At 41.2% G+C, this 18,045-nt stretch overlaps 2 non-coding genes across 2 annotated transcripts; both read left to right on the forward strand.

The window, feature by feature from the left end:
* Nucleotides 1-15,540: 15,540 nt before the first annotated feature.
* Nucleotides 15,541-15,623, forward strand: trnal-uag (transfer RNA leucine (anticodon UAG)). The gene has a single exon. It is a non-coding gene; the product is annotated as a tRNA-Leu (tRNA).
* A 2,149-nt stretch (nt 15,624-17,772) lies between these two features.
* On the forward strand, nt 17,773-17,845 carry trnar-ccu (transfer RNA arginine (anticodon CCU)). The gene has a single exon. It is a non-coding gene; the product is annotated as a tRNA-Arg (tRNA).
* The last annotated feature ends 200 nt before the right edge of the window (nt 17,846-18,045 follow it).

The raw sequence follows: 18,045 nt of genomic DNA on the forward strand, positions 1-18,045 counted from the left end.
ATGCACGTAATAGGTATCCCTACCACTTGCCCGACCTTGGTTCCTTCAGGTAGGGCTGAAGAGGTCACCAGGGTCACCATACTTCCAGAGTCTAACAGGGCCTCGACAGGCTTTTCCCCTATCTTAATTTTAGCGATGTGGGGCGCCTCACAGGACGGAACGCTCGCCGTGAGGTAGTTGCATTTGGCTTCCTCTCTGGTGTCCACTTGCATAGGTTCACCCCAGTTGGGACACTTACTGGCCAAATGTCCCTCTTTATGGCACTTAAAACACCTACGGGACTCTTTCCATGGTCGGGGCCTTTAAACAGATCTTTCCTGAAAAGATGTTGTAAATTGAGGAGGATCTCGATGGTCCCGGTACTTCAGTGACCTCGTTCCATTCCCTGAACTCTCAGGTTTCCTCCTCTCCTCTTCCTTAATCAAGGCTTCTGTGGCATGCTGTTGCTCCACTAAATCAACAGCCTGGTCTAAGGTCTGGGAATCCCCATCACTCACTTTTCTTTTCAAGTGAACAGGCAGACTCCTCACAAAGTGGTCCAATACTACTCTTTCTACCACTTGCCCCGAGTTTAGTTTTTCTGGCTGAAGCCATTTCTTCGCCAGATGAACCAGGTCAAACATCTGAGATCTGGCTGGCTTGTCCATTTGATACTTTCAGTTATGGAACATGCTCTTATCGCCATGGTTACCCCTAATCTTGCCAAAATCTCCTTTTTTAGAGTTTCATAGTTCTCCGCATCCTCTTCTTTTAAATCGTAATAAGCCTTCTGGACTTCCCCAATTAAATAAGGCGCTACTCTCCCTGCCCATTGCTCTCTGGGCCATGCATTCCTGGCAGCTGTTCTCTCAAAGGTGGTTAAATATGCTTCTACATCATCGAGCTCCGACATCTTTTGAAGCCCAATTTCTTCCATCTTACGGGGTTCTCCCCCTGTTACCGAGGACCGTCTAATTTCTTCTCCTAATCTTTGCAATTCCTCTCTCACCAAATTCTGCTCTTCTATAATTCGTTGATTCGTCTCCGTTTGAATCTTATTAGCCTCCTGCTGTGCCTGTATGGCTTCTTGTTGTGTCTTTAAAGCGTGGAACTGAGTTAGGGTGGCTTAGGACAATTGTTGTATTAATTGTTCCATTGTTGTTAGCGAGAGTTCTTACCCAAACCGAGAGAAGAAGAGGAAAAAAAAATGTCAACTTTTTATTTCCACAAGTCTTAGTCACGATCAGCGGTTGCCCGCATCCTCCACCAATTGTGGCGTCTCCAGGGGAATAGATAAATGTAATAAGTACGAAAGTACTCACACCACAAACTCTTCTTTTATTTTCATGAGGTTTCTTCCTTTTCTTTCGTTCGTCCGTCTTCCAAACCAGTCCGCAATACGTTTTCTCTGTCCTTGTTCAGTCCGTGTTCCAAAAGTTCGTAAAATCCAACAAATCCGCGTCGAGTCCAAATCACAAGCCGTATACCGTTATCCTTTATTTATTCCGAAAATCCGTTGTCCTTAAATCTTTATTCACTCCAACCAAACTCCCCTATCTTCTCCAACACGCATTCACCTACTGGCTTCCGTGCCGGTTCACTGTTTCCGGGGCATATATATTTTGTTTCCTGATGAGACCCACCTGCGTCTCGTTGTCTTTCAGCCTGAGCCCTTTCCATCTGCGGGTCAGCTGGTTTCTCTTAGCGGCCATCTTGGTCAGGTCTTAGTCAAGTACAGTGAGCAGATCGTTCCTAAAATACCTGTCCTGGATGACCCTCCCTCTGGTCCTCTTACAGTTTATTAATCTTCCTTGTTATGCACTGAGAATGATAAGCACCCCAAACACGAGGGCAACGTAGCGGTCGGCTCTGACTTTCCCATCTATACCGATTCACTGCAAGTACAACCCCCCCTCCTTCTCTTGAGTGATGGGCAACAGTTGGATATCTGGGAGAATTGTTCGTTCCACTGGCGTCTGTGAATTCCGCAGATTTTTATCGTCATTAATTTTGTTACATTATACATTTTAGAAACGTTTCATCTATACAAACAACACAAAACTATTTTCGATTGTATTTCTGAATGTTATGTTACACTTACAGTAGTTCACTGTTTTAAATACATCTAATTAAGAAAGTTAGGTGTTAGCATAAACTATTAGTAATCAATAATATTGAATTTAGCACTGTAATAAGTTGTTGCACTTTCCCCCGCATCTTGTAAAAATATATTTTCATTGTTCAAATATACATTAAATCTGACTATCATATAATAAGTTAAATACAAAACCAAAGAAAAAACAGGGTAAAATATAATTCAAAATATTTTGCTAACAATGTTAGCTGTTTATAAATAATCAATTGTATTAACTAAGGAGTAGGATGGCACAGTTATTAGTATACTTTTTGTTTTGTTTCTTTTTCATAAATACAACAGTAGTACCTGATGTCTCAGTGGCTTTCAAAATTAAATTATGCATGCAAACCTGTGAACTGGCCTGTGATACTGGCCATGTAATACCCTGCATTGTGGAATAATAGTTTATTTTAAAGGATAGAGAAAGCACAGAAAACAGGCAGTTAGATTGATCAGATTAGTATGAAAAGCCATTTAGCAAAGAGAGAATGAGAAGAGTGACAAACTAGTATACTTTAGATCTTTTTTTCTGAACCAGGGAAAATCTGATCATGTTTCTCTATAACAATAATAAAAAACTTTATTTTACATATCACCTTTAAAAGTGGCATCTCAAAGCAATACAGTAGATGTAAAAACAGTTAAAAGAACCACAGATTACAAAGTAAACACCCAACACTGATTGTACCCATCTGCCATGCTAATAAAGCACCTTGAATTGAATTGAATTGAGAGAGAGAGGGGAGGGCGAGCGAGAGAGCACAGCCAGGACAGGCAAATAAGATACACTCCACAGACATTCACAACAGCGACATATCATTAAACTTTTGCACATATTGTTTAATTATTACTTGTTTTTCAGGAAGTTAAAAAAACACTTGAATTACTTATCCAGGCTCTCGAAATAAAATTATTTTTCAAGCAATGCAACTAACGTCGGGCAACGTGTTTTTTTTAACCCAACATTGACAGCCACATCTTAAATCTTTTCAGTCAGCTCTTTTTTCTCTATTTGAATTGTGGCGATTCAAACAACTTGGGATAACAAGTGGTCTCAAAGTCACCGAGCTCACAGAGCTTCAACAACAGATGACAATTTCCTTAGTCCTTCCTTAGTCTTCCTGAAATTATCAGATTATGAGTGAAAAAAAGCATTTTATTAAAAACACGTTTGCGTTTGTTTGGGAGCTATATTATGTATTTTTCATATGTAAGATATAATGATGTGTTCCTGCTTACACATTGCACGACTTTAAAAGCTAGAAAAACAGGTTTCGATTTACATTATCTCGCCCACCCCCTCTCTCTCTCTCTCTCTTGCTTGCCCTAAACAGACAATACACAGGGGGGAGGGCAAGCGAGAGAGAGAAAGAGTTTTTTGCCCTCTGTCAAAAAGTAACTGTACTTACTGGGCTTTGGAGGGGGGGACGTGTCTTTCGCTGTGAATACCTGTGAAACCGGTTTAATTCGTCACAGTCAGCACTCCCGCAGAGAGGGGGGTTGTACTTGCAGTGCATCAGTATAGATGGGAAAGCCAGAGCCGACCGCTACGCCGCTCTCGTGTTTGGGGTGCTTATCATTCTCAGTGCATAACAAGGAAGATTAATAAACATAAACATAATCTCATGGTTAAATAGTCAAGTCTAGCCATGTGTGAGTCTAGTCTCACAGAGCTTCAACAGCAGATGACAACTTGTGAGTTCGATTAAGAATGAATAAAAGCATTTAATTAATAACGCGTTTGCGTTTGTCTGGGTGCTGACAAAGTAAAAAACAATTACTTTTTGACAATGAAGAACTGTGTGTGTGTCTCTCTCTCTGCTGGCGTTTGTAATCGTTTTTATTTTTAAATACATTTTAGCAAAGTAATGTACAGATGCAGCCATTCAAAGTGTGCGTTACAGACACGTACCGCAGGTGGCGTCGCGCAGCGTTACGCAAGATGACGCGTGGCACCGCAGTACGTGATTGGTTGACCAACAGGGGCACTCGTGGTCCGTTGGTCTGTCGTAGAAAGACTTACAGTAAACGTCTTTGCTGTGCCCGTTGTAGATACTGAATTTTACCACTGAAGGGAAATCTTAGTAGCTGAGCATAAAAAGAATAGGAGCATACTGTAACGCGTGTGAAGGCCATAAACGATATTAATTTTGGAACATAAACATACAGTATATAGCTGGTCTTAGTACTTTAAAGAAAAAAATACACACCAGTATTCCATTTCTCCCTAAACATTTTAAGCTTCGAAGTCTTTAACTAACGTGATACTGGAGTCAACAAGCATACTTTTAGAATTTGATTAATAGGGAATAGAATATGGAATCGCGTATCTAAAGAATTTAATAACGGTATGATTATATTTGTGTACTGCAACAGGGCTGTGTAGGGCTGTTTCGCCTCCCTGTTCATGCGAGTTGTCCTGTAGCCTACTGGTGTATGTGCCTGACTAACAACTTGCAGGTTGTGTGTTCAAATCCAGCTGGTGCTAGACTTTTCTTTTAACAAACATTTCTTCGAAAAAATAGAATAGCGATATTATGGACAATCAATTGACTTTTATATTTCAAAATATCGCAACATGATCGATTCTAAGTCATTTTTGATAACAATGAATAGTCACCTTCTTCCCTTCTGACAACGGTCCCTGCTTCTGCTTCCTGCTTCTATTGTGTGTGTGTGTGCAACAGAGTAAATTTTTATAGGAGAAATGGAGGCTGGACAGTATGCGTTACAATGTAAACATTTATATTGATTTAAATCGTGTTCTGATTTAAATCGCAAACGCGTGTTTAATTATATGTGTTTTTTAATCATAATCAGGCTAATGCAACATAAATTGATACAGTATCTTTGTCTTCTAAGTATCTTAATAAACTTTCAGCATAGCTTTCTACCCGTTAAGATTTATATTTCTTGGGATTTTGGGATCAAACGTGGAAGGATTAGATTGTAATAGTTTTTATTTGTCAAATACGTGATTGTATTTCTGAATGTTATGTGACACCTACAGTAGTTCACTGCTTTAAATACATCGAATTAAGAAAGTTATGTGTAGCACTTTAGATCTTTTTTCTGAACCAGGGAAAATCTGATCATGTTTCTCTATAACAATAATAAAAAACTTTATTTTACATATCACCTTTAAAAGTGGTAGTACCTTTTTTAGTACTATATTTTTGTATTATATTCCCTATTAATCAGACTCTAAGAGTATGTTTCGGCTTGTCAGTCAGGTCTTTTTTCTCTATTTGAATTGTCGTTTACACCTGCACGACTTTAAAAGCTAGCAAGACAGGTTTCGATTCACATTAGCTGGCGAGCCCTGTTAACAAAAAAACTAATAATAATGTAACATGCCACTGTTTGTTCATGAACAAAGTTATACTGAGATTTCCTTAGATACGCGATTAAAAAATAAACGTTTCATATGTTGCTGTTGTGAATGCCTGTGGAGTGTATCTTATTAAGCTCTAAATTGCATTTTGAGCGCGGTTTTTGACTTTTTTTAAATTGCGTTTTGGGCGCGGACAGCACATACAAGGGTTAATGAACTGCACCAAGAAATTTAAAATACTATTCTTTAGGTGCGAGGGTAGGAGTGGACCGCAGCAGGCATAATCAGCAAACCAGGATAGTTTTGTGGTGTTTGTTTAGATGAAACGTTCCTAAAACGTATAACGTCACAAAATTAAAGACTGTAATCTTTCCACTTGTACTGTGAGTCATCGGAAAGTTTCGGCTTTGTGTAAGGATGGTATCAAAAAGCAATCTTAAGTGGTGAGAAAGCTGTGCTCAATGTATTTAAGGGACTTAAAAGTAAAAGGAGATGCTTCATATTGCTTGACTAATTTTAAAAACTAAGTTATAAATGCAGACACTCCCTCGGTGCTGCGCCGGGTGTAACTATCAAAATATACATTCCCAACACTAATTGTACCCATTTGTCATGCAAATAAAACACCTTGAATTGAATTGAATTGAGGGAGAGATGGGGGAAGGGGGAGAGAGACAGCCAGGACTCAAGGCAAATAAGATACACACCACAGGCATTCACAACAGCAACATATGAAACGTTTGCACGTATAGTTAAGTTATTACTTGGTTTTCAAACTGCAATGAAATACAATATTGTTGTTGTTGCTGTTCTTGTTGTCTTTATCCTGTAAAGCGTTTTGAGAAGCCACCTTTAAAGGCGATATATACTGTAAAAGCGCTGATTCTTATGGAATGTGTTCCGCCAGGGATTCAAATTTTTATTTATTTATTTTTTAATCGCTTATCTAAGGAAATCTCAGTATAACTTTGTTCATGAACAAACAGTGGCATGTTACATTATTATTAGTTTTTTTGTTAACAAGGCTCGCCAGCTAATGTGAATCGAAACCTGTCTTGCTAGCTTTTAAAGTTGTGTGAGGTGTAAACGACAATTCAAATAGAGAAAAAAAGATCTGATTGACAAGATTAAATTAATGCAGATCAGTAAATCAAGGGACAAAACAACTATTGTTGGTGTGTGTGTCTCTCTCTGCTGGATGTCCCTCTCAGTCTCTGCTGAATGAATAAAAGAATTTTATTGAAAACACGTTTGCGATTGTCTGGAATTTACTTTGGTCCCTTTTAACTGTTTTTCGATCTACTGTATTGCTTTGAGATGCCACTTTTAAAGGCGATATGTAAAATAAAGTTTTTTATTATTGTTATAGAGAAACATAATCAGATTTTCCCTGGTTCAGAAAAAAGATCTAAGGTGCTACACATAACTTTCTTAATTCGATGTATTTAAAGCAGTGAACTACTGTAGGTGTCACATAACATTCAGAAATACAATCACGTATTTGACAAATAAAAACGATTACAATCTAATCCTTCCACGTTTGATCCCAAAATCCCAAGAAATATAAATCTTAACGGGTAGAAAGCTATGCTGAAAGTTTATTAAGATACTTAGAAGACAAAGATACTGTATCAATTTATGTTGCATTAGCCTGATTATGATTAAAAAACACATATAATTAAACACGCGTTTGCGATTTAAATCAGAACACGATTTAAATCAATATAAATGTTTACATTGTAACGCATACTGTCCAGTCTCCATTTCTCCTATAAAAATTTACTCTGTTGCACACACAAACACAATAGAAGCAGGAAGCAGAAGCAGGGACCGTTGTCAGAAGGGAAGAAGGTGACTATTCATTGTTATCAAAAATGACTTAGAATCGATCATGTTGCGATATTTTGAAATATAAAAGTCAATTGATTGTCCATAATATCGCTATTCTATTTTTTCGAAGAAATGTTTGTTAAAAGAAAAGTCTAGCACCAGCTGGATTTGAACAAACAACCTGCAAGTTGTTAGGCAGGCACGCAGACCAGTAGGCTACAGGACAACTCGCATGAACAGGGAGGCGAAACAGCCCTACACAGCCCTGTCGCAGTACACGAATATAATCATCTCGTTATTAAATTCTTTAGATACGTGATTCCATATTATATTAGCAGAAAAGCTTAAAACTACCACTTTTTCACACGCTATTTCACATGCTAGTTAAATACTTCGATGCTTAAAATCATTAGGGAGAAATGGAATACCGGTGTGTATTTTTCCTTTAAAGTACCGATTCCTGGAATCTGACTGGCTGACACCCTTCTGAAGTGGTTCCATAAAATCTGGTATACAGAAAAGAAAGCGTTGATAAATACAAGTGTCTTTTAATACACTCTTTGCTGTGCTCTTGAGGATCCTTGTGATATTTTGAGCTCTAGTTGAATGATAAGTGTCGCATTTTAAATCATTTTCGTAGTTAGAAATTATGAAACGCCCTGTTAAAAGCAAGGAAGTTTTTATGCCCGTTGAAGTAAAACAAAATGCCTGACAAAGTATGGCTTGGACAGATTCCAAGTGCTTGTACAAATGTGCTAAAGAAATTATACTTTGAGTATACAGCTTGTCCAAAGTCATCCATTATTAATACTATTAGTAATATCTTTGGTAAAGGCTTTGATGCATAAATATTTCTGATAAAGGTAGGTTGTGTACTTTTGTCCAACTGAGCAATCTTGCTTTCATAAAATATACCAACATTTTAATGACTGATGATTAACATGCTGTAATACACAGTTCAAAATTAAAGGCTCAAATGCTGTACATGAGAGGTTAAGCTCCCCCTGGCGGTTTTACAAGGTGACGCCGGATAGTTTCCGGCAGAGCGTCAAATGATGCGCGATTAACCGCGTGACACCGCGACACGCCCACCGGGGTATGCTGTGAAATACCTCACCCATTTTGAATGGCTGCATCTGTACCATAAAAGTATTGTGAGACATATTTGGATTAACATGTTCAGTGTTCAGTGTGTGATAATTTGTTTGGTACGAGTGAAGTTTTATTTAATCTCTGACCCAGGGAAAAGTGTGGTGTGGACGGCTGAGGTGAGAATGTAGGCTTGCGCTGTTTCCGTTATTCTTTTTGTCTTCTTCTGGCTTGGTCGGATAATTTTGGTTTTTGTTTTATCAATAAAGTTTGATAATCGGCCAGTGAAAGCTCTGTTGTCCTTCACATGAATGCCTGAAACATTGTGCCGAACCCAAGATTTTACAGTATTTTTTCTTTAAAATACCAATAACAGCAACATACAGTTTACATAATATGTTGATGTTCCAAAATTAATATCGTTTATGACCTTTATGACCTTTGTTATGCTCTTCGTTAATGTCTAAGCCGGAACACATCATTATATCTCATTTTGTATTTCTTTTTAAAAAAAAATAAAAATCATTTGCCCAGCCTTACAGTATTGTTGTTATTGTTTTTATCCTGTAAAGCGCTTTGAGGAGCCGCCTTAAAGGCGCCATATACAATAAAGTTCATTATTATTACTGTTGTTAATTTGCTGGACAGAGAGGTGAACATTATTACGCAGAAGACAAAGATAGCGATTTACGTTGCATTGTGCATTGTGCTGCTGTAATACAGTTTTAAATAATTAAAAGTCTAAACAGTATCAGCTTTATTTATGGGTTGTAATTTTAAAAAGTCAAAAACCGCACTCAAAATGCAATTTAGAGCTTTCTGGCAAGAGGAAACACCCAAATTAATAATGTAACATGCCACTGTTTGTGCATGAATAAGGTTATACTGCTATTTCCTTAGATATGCGATTCCATGGGTTTTTTTTTTTAATCCCCGGCGGAACCGGGGATCCATAAGAATCAAGTAATAGGTTTAATAGGTTGTCCAAGGTCATTCATTATTAATACTATTAGTAATATCTTCGTTAAAAACTTTAATGGCGACAGCTCAAACATGAGAGGTTGAGCTTTATTATCTCCACCTTGCGGAAATTCCTGATACTATTATTTTACTTGCGGAACCACGTGGTATTATGAGGTACTATACGAGATTTTACGGTAACTCGTGGTAGACTGCGTCAAGAGCACAACAAAATAATGCGGTATTGCCTGCTTGTTTTGAATGGCTGCATCTGTACGTGTTGATTTACTGATCGGAATAATTGAAAAGTTTGGGTTCATAGCTGATGCAGTGCGTGCTAATTAGAATGACAGCAACGCTGAGCTCTCAGCACCGTACTGAGCTCAGGTGTTTTTCTAAAGCTGTCAGGTGCAGTTTATTTACATGAAGGAAATATCTTACTGGATACGATTACAATACAGTAAGTAGAACAGGCTACGTAGTGTGTAGCCTGATGGGTTTAAAAGCAACAGGAGCCAGGCAGGAGTCAAACCTACAACCTCCTAATCCATAGTCAAACACATTATCCATTGCGCCACTGGCTCTGGTGTTACACTGCTGGACTGTAACACAGTGAGCTCAGCACTGCTACTAGCACAATATTACCCCCGGTCCATTTTTTTCCAAAAGTGAGAAACACCTGTTTTCTACATTTTGTCTGTTTTAAAACCATATATCTTTAAACCAAACCAAGAGTTTGTCCTTTGCACTGATATTCTGATTCATTTTGATTTCAAAGAAAAAAAAATTACCACCCTTTCAGTTAAGAACCCGATGTGCGGACCGATTAAGCTGCATGGACTCAATCGTTTAACTCTTCTCCATATGCAAGGTTAAGGTTAATGAAAAAACATTGCTGACTTTGTTTGCCAGCCACGAGTGCTGATTAGCAAGATTTGTATTTCATCTTTTGCAAGTTGCATCCATTTTAAGAAAAACAAGTCGCTTAAGACAGGAAATGAATACTTGCATTTAATTAAGGCTAGCCGTAGGCGATTGTCCATAATGACCAGTTCTGCTCGAGAAAACAGAAAAAAACAGCCACTGCTGGGATTCAGACCCAGGAGCTCCTATTTACTAAACAGGCGTTTTAACCAACTAAGCCACACTACCCGCCTTTTTATAGCCACTGCCTTGGGACATCCTTGTTGTGAAAGGCACTATATAGAAATACATTGAATTGAATTGAATTGATAGTGTAAAATGTCGTGTGTGTTGTTTGTTAAATAAGACTGTCTTTATTGATTATTATGCCTCAGATGAAGATCAGATCACATTTTAGGAGCCATTCATGTCGAAATCCAGATCATTCCAAAGGGTTCACAAATGTTTTCTCGCAAGTGTGCAACATTCACTCCACAAAGTAAATGGGTCATGAAAGCCGACAGATTTTTCAAAGATTTCAGTACTGATGTCACTCCATTTAACTTTAATAACAGTGCGATGATCGAGGAACAGAGTGCGATCGCGGTGGTTTATCAGACCGGTTGGGGCTTGTGGCACACGTCAGGATGGCTGAGCGGTCCAAGGTGCTGTGTTTAGGTAGCAGTCTCCCCTGCAGATGTGGGTTCAAATCCCACTTCTGATAACGAGCTAGTTGGTCTTCCTTTTTCTGAGCTTTTTTGAAACAAATCAACACTAATCAAACACACAGGAATGTTTTCGAAAAGCATTGAGGAGTGGACAGGATGCCCCTTTGGAATAGGGCTCAGAAAATGACGGAGAAGGGAAATTACGTAAGATCCCACACTTTGGAATCTGATTGGACAAAAGGTACGTCGTCTTGCCGTCATGGAATCAAACACCGTTCTCTCACGTGACAGGCAGGAATACTCACCACTATACTAACGAGGAGCACTGGGGTGCCGCTCCGAGGTATTTCCTCTTACGGCCACTACTGTTTTCGGGTTTCGGCTTTTATTTGCATTCCTTCCAGAGGAGCGCGTAAAAATGAGTTTCCATCTGCGCCATTCTCACTCCTCCTCTGCTATCGCCACTGCTCGTCCTCGTGCACTAGGAAGACCTATGGAGTCGGTTCTTTCAGCTTTATTAATTGGGTTTTCAAAAGCTAGGAGTAGGGCACAAGACATGCAAACGCATACAGAGTCATTATCTGCTCCCAGGTGCGAAATGTCATTGGTGGACACAGAATAATATATGCCTAAGGTAGCAGGTCCAAGTGATTTAGTTTTTTAAAAGTAGCAGGAAAAGCAAAACAGGTACTTTTCCTTTGTTGCGCAGGCACACTACGACACCATAGTCGGCAAAACCTGAAGCTTTGTGGGGAGACCCAAACAACCTTCTAGCCTGTCACCCTAACCACTCAGCCACGCCTGCAGAGTATACCACAGCTGCCGCCACTGCATTCTTGATACAGTCTAACATAGAGTGCTGGGTGGTGGCGGAAACCTTTTTCAAAGTCGCTTTCTGTTTAACAACAACAAAAAAAACTTTGACAAACGTGCCTCGCAGGACTTAATGGTGGCTTCAAGTTGGAATGATAAAGTCTCCCCGTCCGGTCAGGAAAAGGGAACTTTGTTTGACAAAATGAAGGACGTAATAATAACGGAGAATTGTGTGCAAGGAATTTAGAAGCTGCGCAGTACTGAAGTTTGAATAGCCTTTTATTAGTGTTAGATGCTGGAATTGCCTTTTTATTACGATCTTATGAATGCGATGTCAACGAAAACAGAACAAAGCACAAAAAACCCTCAAGTCCTACAGTTGAATAGAATGCCGTTACATGTCCAAGCAGTATTTGACTTCATCCTACCATTGCAACACGGGGCATATATGGAAACGAACACACGCAATGAATTGTCTCTAATCAGTCCCTACAGTTGTAAGGCACCTTGAAGCGTGCACCCCCATCATTAATCTTTGCGCATCTGTGCAAGGTAAACTCTTGAGTAGTCTTTGAAACGGCTCAAAGGAAACACGTGATTGATTCCATGTGCATCTGGGGTTAATTTCTTCTTTACATTTAATTCAAGGGAAAGGCTTGGGTCAGTTTCAGACGGTCTCAAACAGCAAGATTCAAGCGCACCACCTTCAGAGCAGTCTGTACAGCGAGAACGCCAATGGCTCCTCTGTTCCGGGGTGCGGTTGTGACCCCACAACCTGAAGTGTTGGTGGCAGACAAATGGAGACTAACAGGTGATGTCCTAGGACATGACTACATCGTGACGCTCAGTGGGGATGGGGTCCTCCGCTTGGAAAAGAGTGTGAGGCCCCTTTAGAAAAACATTTTGTTAACAGGCATTCCGCCTCAGCCTAAACACCTATAGCTTGCAAAGCGCATGCTATTAGACAGGCACCTCTGCAAGACCTTAAGAGTCTCTTAAACTAGTGATGGTAAGGTGTCCCCAATGGACGATGTTCGGCTTTCAAATCATCTCTCTGTGGAAGCGCTCAGATGCAGCTGTTTAAGGCTTAGAAGCAGCTGACTGTTTCACTACCTAGCTGATCACTGTCAGTCAGGGAGCTCAGAGGTGAAAAGCCTGTCTGAGAGACAATTCACCATCGATCAGTTCAATATGCTCCGTAGCAGCTCGGCGCATCTGAGATCATCTTGGTTACCCTGTAGCTCAGATGAGTGAGAGCGCGTGTGTGTGTACCACCGTGATTGGATGCCGATCCTTCTGCTGCCTAGCTTCCCTAATTTCGCAGATCACTGTAAAATAGCAAAGAAAAAAAATAAACTGTCTTTTCATCAGCGTGATCGACCCTAGCCAGTGTGCTTCAGTGGCCTAATGGGTAAGGCACTGGCCTTCTACACCAGGGATTGTGGTTTTGAGTTCACTCTAGGGTGCTCCTGTCCCATTATGAGCGTACAAATGTCCATGCCATTTGCGAAGCTGCAACCCCACCTTCCTCAGTGAGTATCTCAACTTTTTTCTCACATACAGTTTTGAGAAAAACCTTTGTAAACAACCCTCGGGAATGATGTGGATTTCTGCATGAATGGCTCCTAACATGTGATCTAATCTTTATCTAAGTCATAATAATTAATAGAGATAGTCTGATTTAACAAACAACACACGCCCAACATTTGACATTGCTGTTTCTTTATTGAACAAATGATTTAACCAATCAAGGTCATTGATGGAAAAAGTACGTGAACCCTTATATTAAGGAGCTAGTGGAACCTCCTCTATTGACAAAAACCTCAACCCCCACTTTCTGTAGCGGCCGATCAGACCTGAGCAGCGGTTAGGAGGTATTTTGGCCTATTCTTCTATGCAAAACTGTTTCAGTTCATGGATATTTTTGGGATGTCTTGCGCTGAACGGCCTGCTTCAGATCACGCCACAGCACTTCAATGGGATTGGGGTCAGGACTCTTACTTGGCCATCCCAAAATATGGAATTTCTTCTGTTTCAGCCACTCTGTTGTTGATGTACTCCTTTGTTTTTGTCATGTTGCATGACCCGGCGTCTTTCGGGTTTTAGATCACAGGCAGACACCCTGACATTCTGCTGTAGAATTTCCTGATACCACTTGGAATTCATCGGTCCCTCGATGATTGCAAGCCGTACAGCCTCCGCCATGCTTCCCAGTTGGGATGAGGTTTTGGAGTTGGTATGCAGTGTTTTGTTATCTCCAAACATAACGCTGTGCACATTTACCAACAAGTTCAACTTTTGTCACATCTGTCCACAGAACATTGTTCCAGGAGTTGCTGTGGAACATCCATGTGGTCTTTAGCAAACTTGAGAGGGGCAGTGGTGGTTTTTTTGGGGGGGGAGAGCAGTGGTTTCCTCCGTGGTGACCTCCCATGATCACCACTCCTGTTCAGATTTCTTCTTATGGTGGACTCATGAACACAGACGTAAGACAAAGTCAACCACCTGTTCGCTAGATCCCATCCCCACTCAGCTAGTCAAAGATTCCCTCGAAGGACTGGCAGGACCTATATTTAGTATGATGAATGCATCCCTTGCGTCAGGCGTTGTACCTCATCAATTTAAGGTAGCGGTTGTTAGACCGCTCCTTAAGAAGTCAAATTTGGATCCCCAAGTTCTTAACAACTACAGGCCTGTCTCAAAGGTCCCATTTCAATCTAAAAGTCTTGAGAGAATAGTTGTGGCCCAACTTCAATCGTCTCTGGATTCAAATAATATACTTGAGAAATTTCAGTCTGGTTTCCGCCCAGGCCACAGCACTGAAACTGCATTAACAAGAGTCGTAAATGAAATTCTCTTAGCTACTGATGCGGGGAATGCAACAGTGCTTGTGCTTCTAGATCTTAGTGCTGCCTTTGACACGGTTGACCTCTCTGTTTTGTCACACAGGCTTGAGTTTGAGGTTGGCTTATCTGGAACCGTCCTTAAGTGGTTTACTTCATATTTAACTCATCGTTTTCGTTCTGTTCAAATATCTAATAATTGTACTGCTTCATCAACGTCACCAGTTCAATTTGGTGATCAGTGCCGGGACCAATATTGCTCTCTCTCTCTACATGCTGCTGCTAGGTAGGATAACACGAAAACATAATTTGAACTTTCATTCATATGCTGATGACACTCAAATATACATTTCGTTTACACCAAACGACAACTTTTCTATTATCACTTTAGTTAAATGCATTAATGAAGGAAAGACTTGGATGTGTGAAAACTTTTTGTTACTCAACTCCGATAAAACTAGGGAGCTGTTTATTGGAGGCAACAATACTGATAGGACTACTATAACTTCTGCACTTAACTCAGAGGATTTAAACATTTGCCTCAAAGAGTCAGCACGTAACCTAGGCGTCATATTAGACACAAGGCTCTTAACAACTTCCATTGTTGAGTGCCTTGGGACAACCTTGTTGTGAAAGGCGCTATTTAGAAATACATTGAATTGAATTGAATTGACAATGTAAACTGTCGTGTGTGTTGTTTGTTAAATAAGACTGTCTTTATTTATTATTATGCCTCAGATGAAGACCAGATCACATTTTAAGAGCCATTCATGTAGAAATCCAGATCATTCCAAAGGGTTCACAAACTTTTTATCGCAAGTGTGCAACATTCACTCCACAAAGAAAACGGGTCATGAAAGCCGACAGATTTTTCAAAGGTTTCAGTACTGATGTCACTCCATGTAACTTTAATGACAGTGCGATGATCAAGGAACGCAGTGGGATCGCGGTTGCTCATGGGACGGGTTGGGGCTGCTGGTACATGTCAGGATGGCCGAGCGGTCTAAGGCGCTGCATTTAGGTCGCAGTCTTCCCTGGAGGTGTGGGTTCAAATCCCACTCCTGACAAAGAGCTTGATTGGTCTTCTTTGAGCTTTTTCGAAACAAATCAACACTAATCAAACACACTGGCGGGTTTTCGAAAAGCATCGAGGAGTGGACAGGATGCCCCTTTGGAATAGGGCTCAGAAAATGACGGAGAAGGGAAATTCCGTAAGATCCCACACATTGGAATCTGATTGGACAAAAGCTACGTCGTCTCCCGTGTGACAGGCGGGGATACTCACCACTATACTAACATGGAGCACTGGCATGCCGCGCGGATGTATTTCCTCTTATGGCCACTACTGTTTTCGGGTTTCGGCTTTTATTTGCATTCCTTCCAGAGGAGCGCGTAAAAATGAGTGTTCATCTGCGCCATCCTCACTCCTCCTCTGCTCCTCCTCGTGCACTAGGAAGACCTATGGAGTCGGTTCTTTCAGCTTTATGAATTGGGTTTTCAAAGGCTGGGAGTAGGGCACAAGACATGCGAACGCGTAGAGTCATTATCTGCTTCCAGGTGCGAAATGTCGTTTGTGGACGCAGAATAGTATATGTCCAAGGCAGCAGGTCCAAGTGATTTAGCGTTTTAAAAGTCGCGGGAAAAGCAAAACGGGTGCTTTTCCTTTGTTGCACAGGCACACGACCACACCGCAGGCGGCAGGACTCGAAGCTTCGCGGGGAGACCTCAACAGCTTTCTAGTCCATCGCCGTAACCACTCGGCCACAGCTGCAGCGTGCGTCACTGCTACCGCCGCCACTGCCTTCTTGATACAGTCTAACATAGAGTGCCGGGCGGCGGCGGAAACCTTTTTCAAAGTCGCTTTCCGTTTAACAACAAAAAAAAAACTTTCACAAAATGCATGCTAGCGGACAAACGCACCTCAGAGGACTTAAGGGTGGCTTCAAGTTGGAATGATAAAGTCTCCCCGTCCGGTCAGGAAAAGGGAACTTTGTTAGACAGAAAGAAGGAAGTAATAATAACGGAGAATTGTGTGCAAGGATCTTAGAAGCTGCGCAGCCCTGCAGTTTCAATAGCCCTTTTATTCGTGTCAGATGCTGGAATTGCCTTTTTTTTACGCTCCTACGAATGCGATGTCAACGAAAACAGAACCAAGCACAAAAAACCCTCAAGTCCTCCAGTTGCATAGAATGCCGATACGCGTCCAAGCAGTATTTGACTGCATCCTACCATTGCAACACGGGGCGTATATGGAAACGAACACGCGCTACGAATTGTCTCTAATCAGTCCCTACAGTTGTAAGGCGCCTTGAAGCGTGCACCCCCATCATTAATCTTTGCGCATCTGTGCAAGGTAAGCTCTTGAGCAGTCTTTGAAACGGCTCAAAGGAAACACATGATTGATTCCATGTGCATCTGGGGTTCATTTCTTATTTACATTTAATTCAAGGGAAAGGCTTGGGTCAGTTTCAGACGGCCTCCAACAGCGAGATTCAAGCGCCCCACCTTCAGAGCACTCTGCGCCCCGAGAACGCCAACGGCTCCTCTGCTCTCCGGGGTGCGGTTGTGACCCCGTAACCTACAGTGTTGGTGGCAGACAAATGGAGACTAACAGGTGACGTCTTAGGACATGACTACATTGTGACGCTCAGTGGGGTTGGGGACCTCTGCTTGGAAAAGAGTGCGAGACCCCTTTAGAAAAACATTTTGTTAACAGGCATTCCGCCTCAGCCTAAACACCTATAGCTTGCAAAGCGCATGCTATTAGACAGGCACCTCTGCAAGACCTTAAGAGTCTCTTAAACTAGTGATGGTAAGGTGTTCCCAATGGGCGATGTTCGGCTTTCAAATCATCTCTCTGTGGAAGCGCTCAGATGCAGCTGTTTAAGGCTTAGAAGCAGCTGACTGTTTCACCACCTAGCTGATCACTGTCAGTCAGGGAGCTCAGAGGTGAAAAGCCTGTCTGAGAGACAATTCGCCGTCGATCAGTTCAATGTGTTCCGTACCAGCTCGGCGCACCTGAGATCATCTTGGTTACCATGTAGCTCAGATCAGTGAGAGCGCGTGTGTGTGTGTACCACTGTGATTGGATGCCGGTCCTTCTCAGGTCACAGTAAACCTTCTGCTGCCTAACTTCCCTAATTCCGGGGATCCCTTTGAAAAAGCAAAGGAAAAATAAACTGGCTTTTCATCAGCGTGATCGACGCAACCCAGTGTGCCCCAGTGGCCTAATGGATAAGGCACTGGCCTCCTAAGCCAGGGATTGTGGGTTCGAGTCCCATCTGGGGTGCTCCTGTCTCCTTTTGAGCGTACGAATGTCCTTGCGATTTGCGAAGCTGCAACCCCACCTTACTCAGTGAGCGTCCCTGCTTTTCTCTCACATACAGTTGTGAGAAAAACTTTTGTAAACTGCTCTTCGGAATGATATGGATTTCTGCATGAATGGCTCCTAACATGTGATCTAATCTTTATCTAAGTCATAATAATTAA

This window comes from Atractosteus spatula, unplaced genomic scaffold, assembly GCF_055471065.1.
Source record: "Atractosteus spatula isolate fAtrSpa1 unplaced genomic scaffold, fAtrSpa1.hap1 Scaffold_4, whole genome shotgun sequence".
Taxonomy (NCBI): Eukaryota; Metazoa; Chordata; class Actinopteri; order Semionotiformes; family Lepisosteidae; genus Atractosteus; species Atractosteus spatula.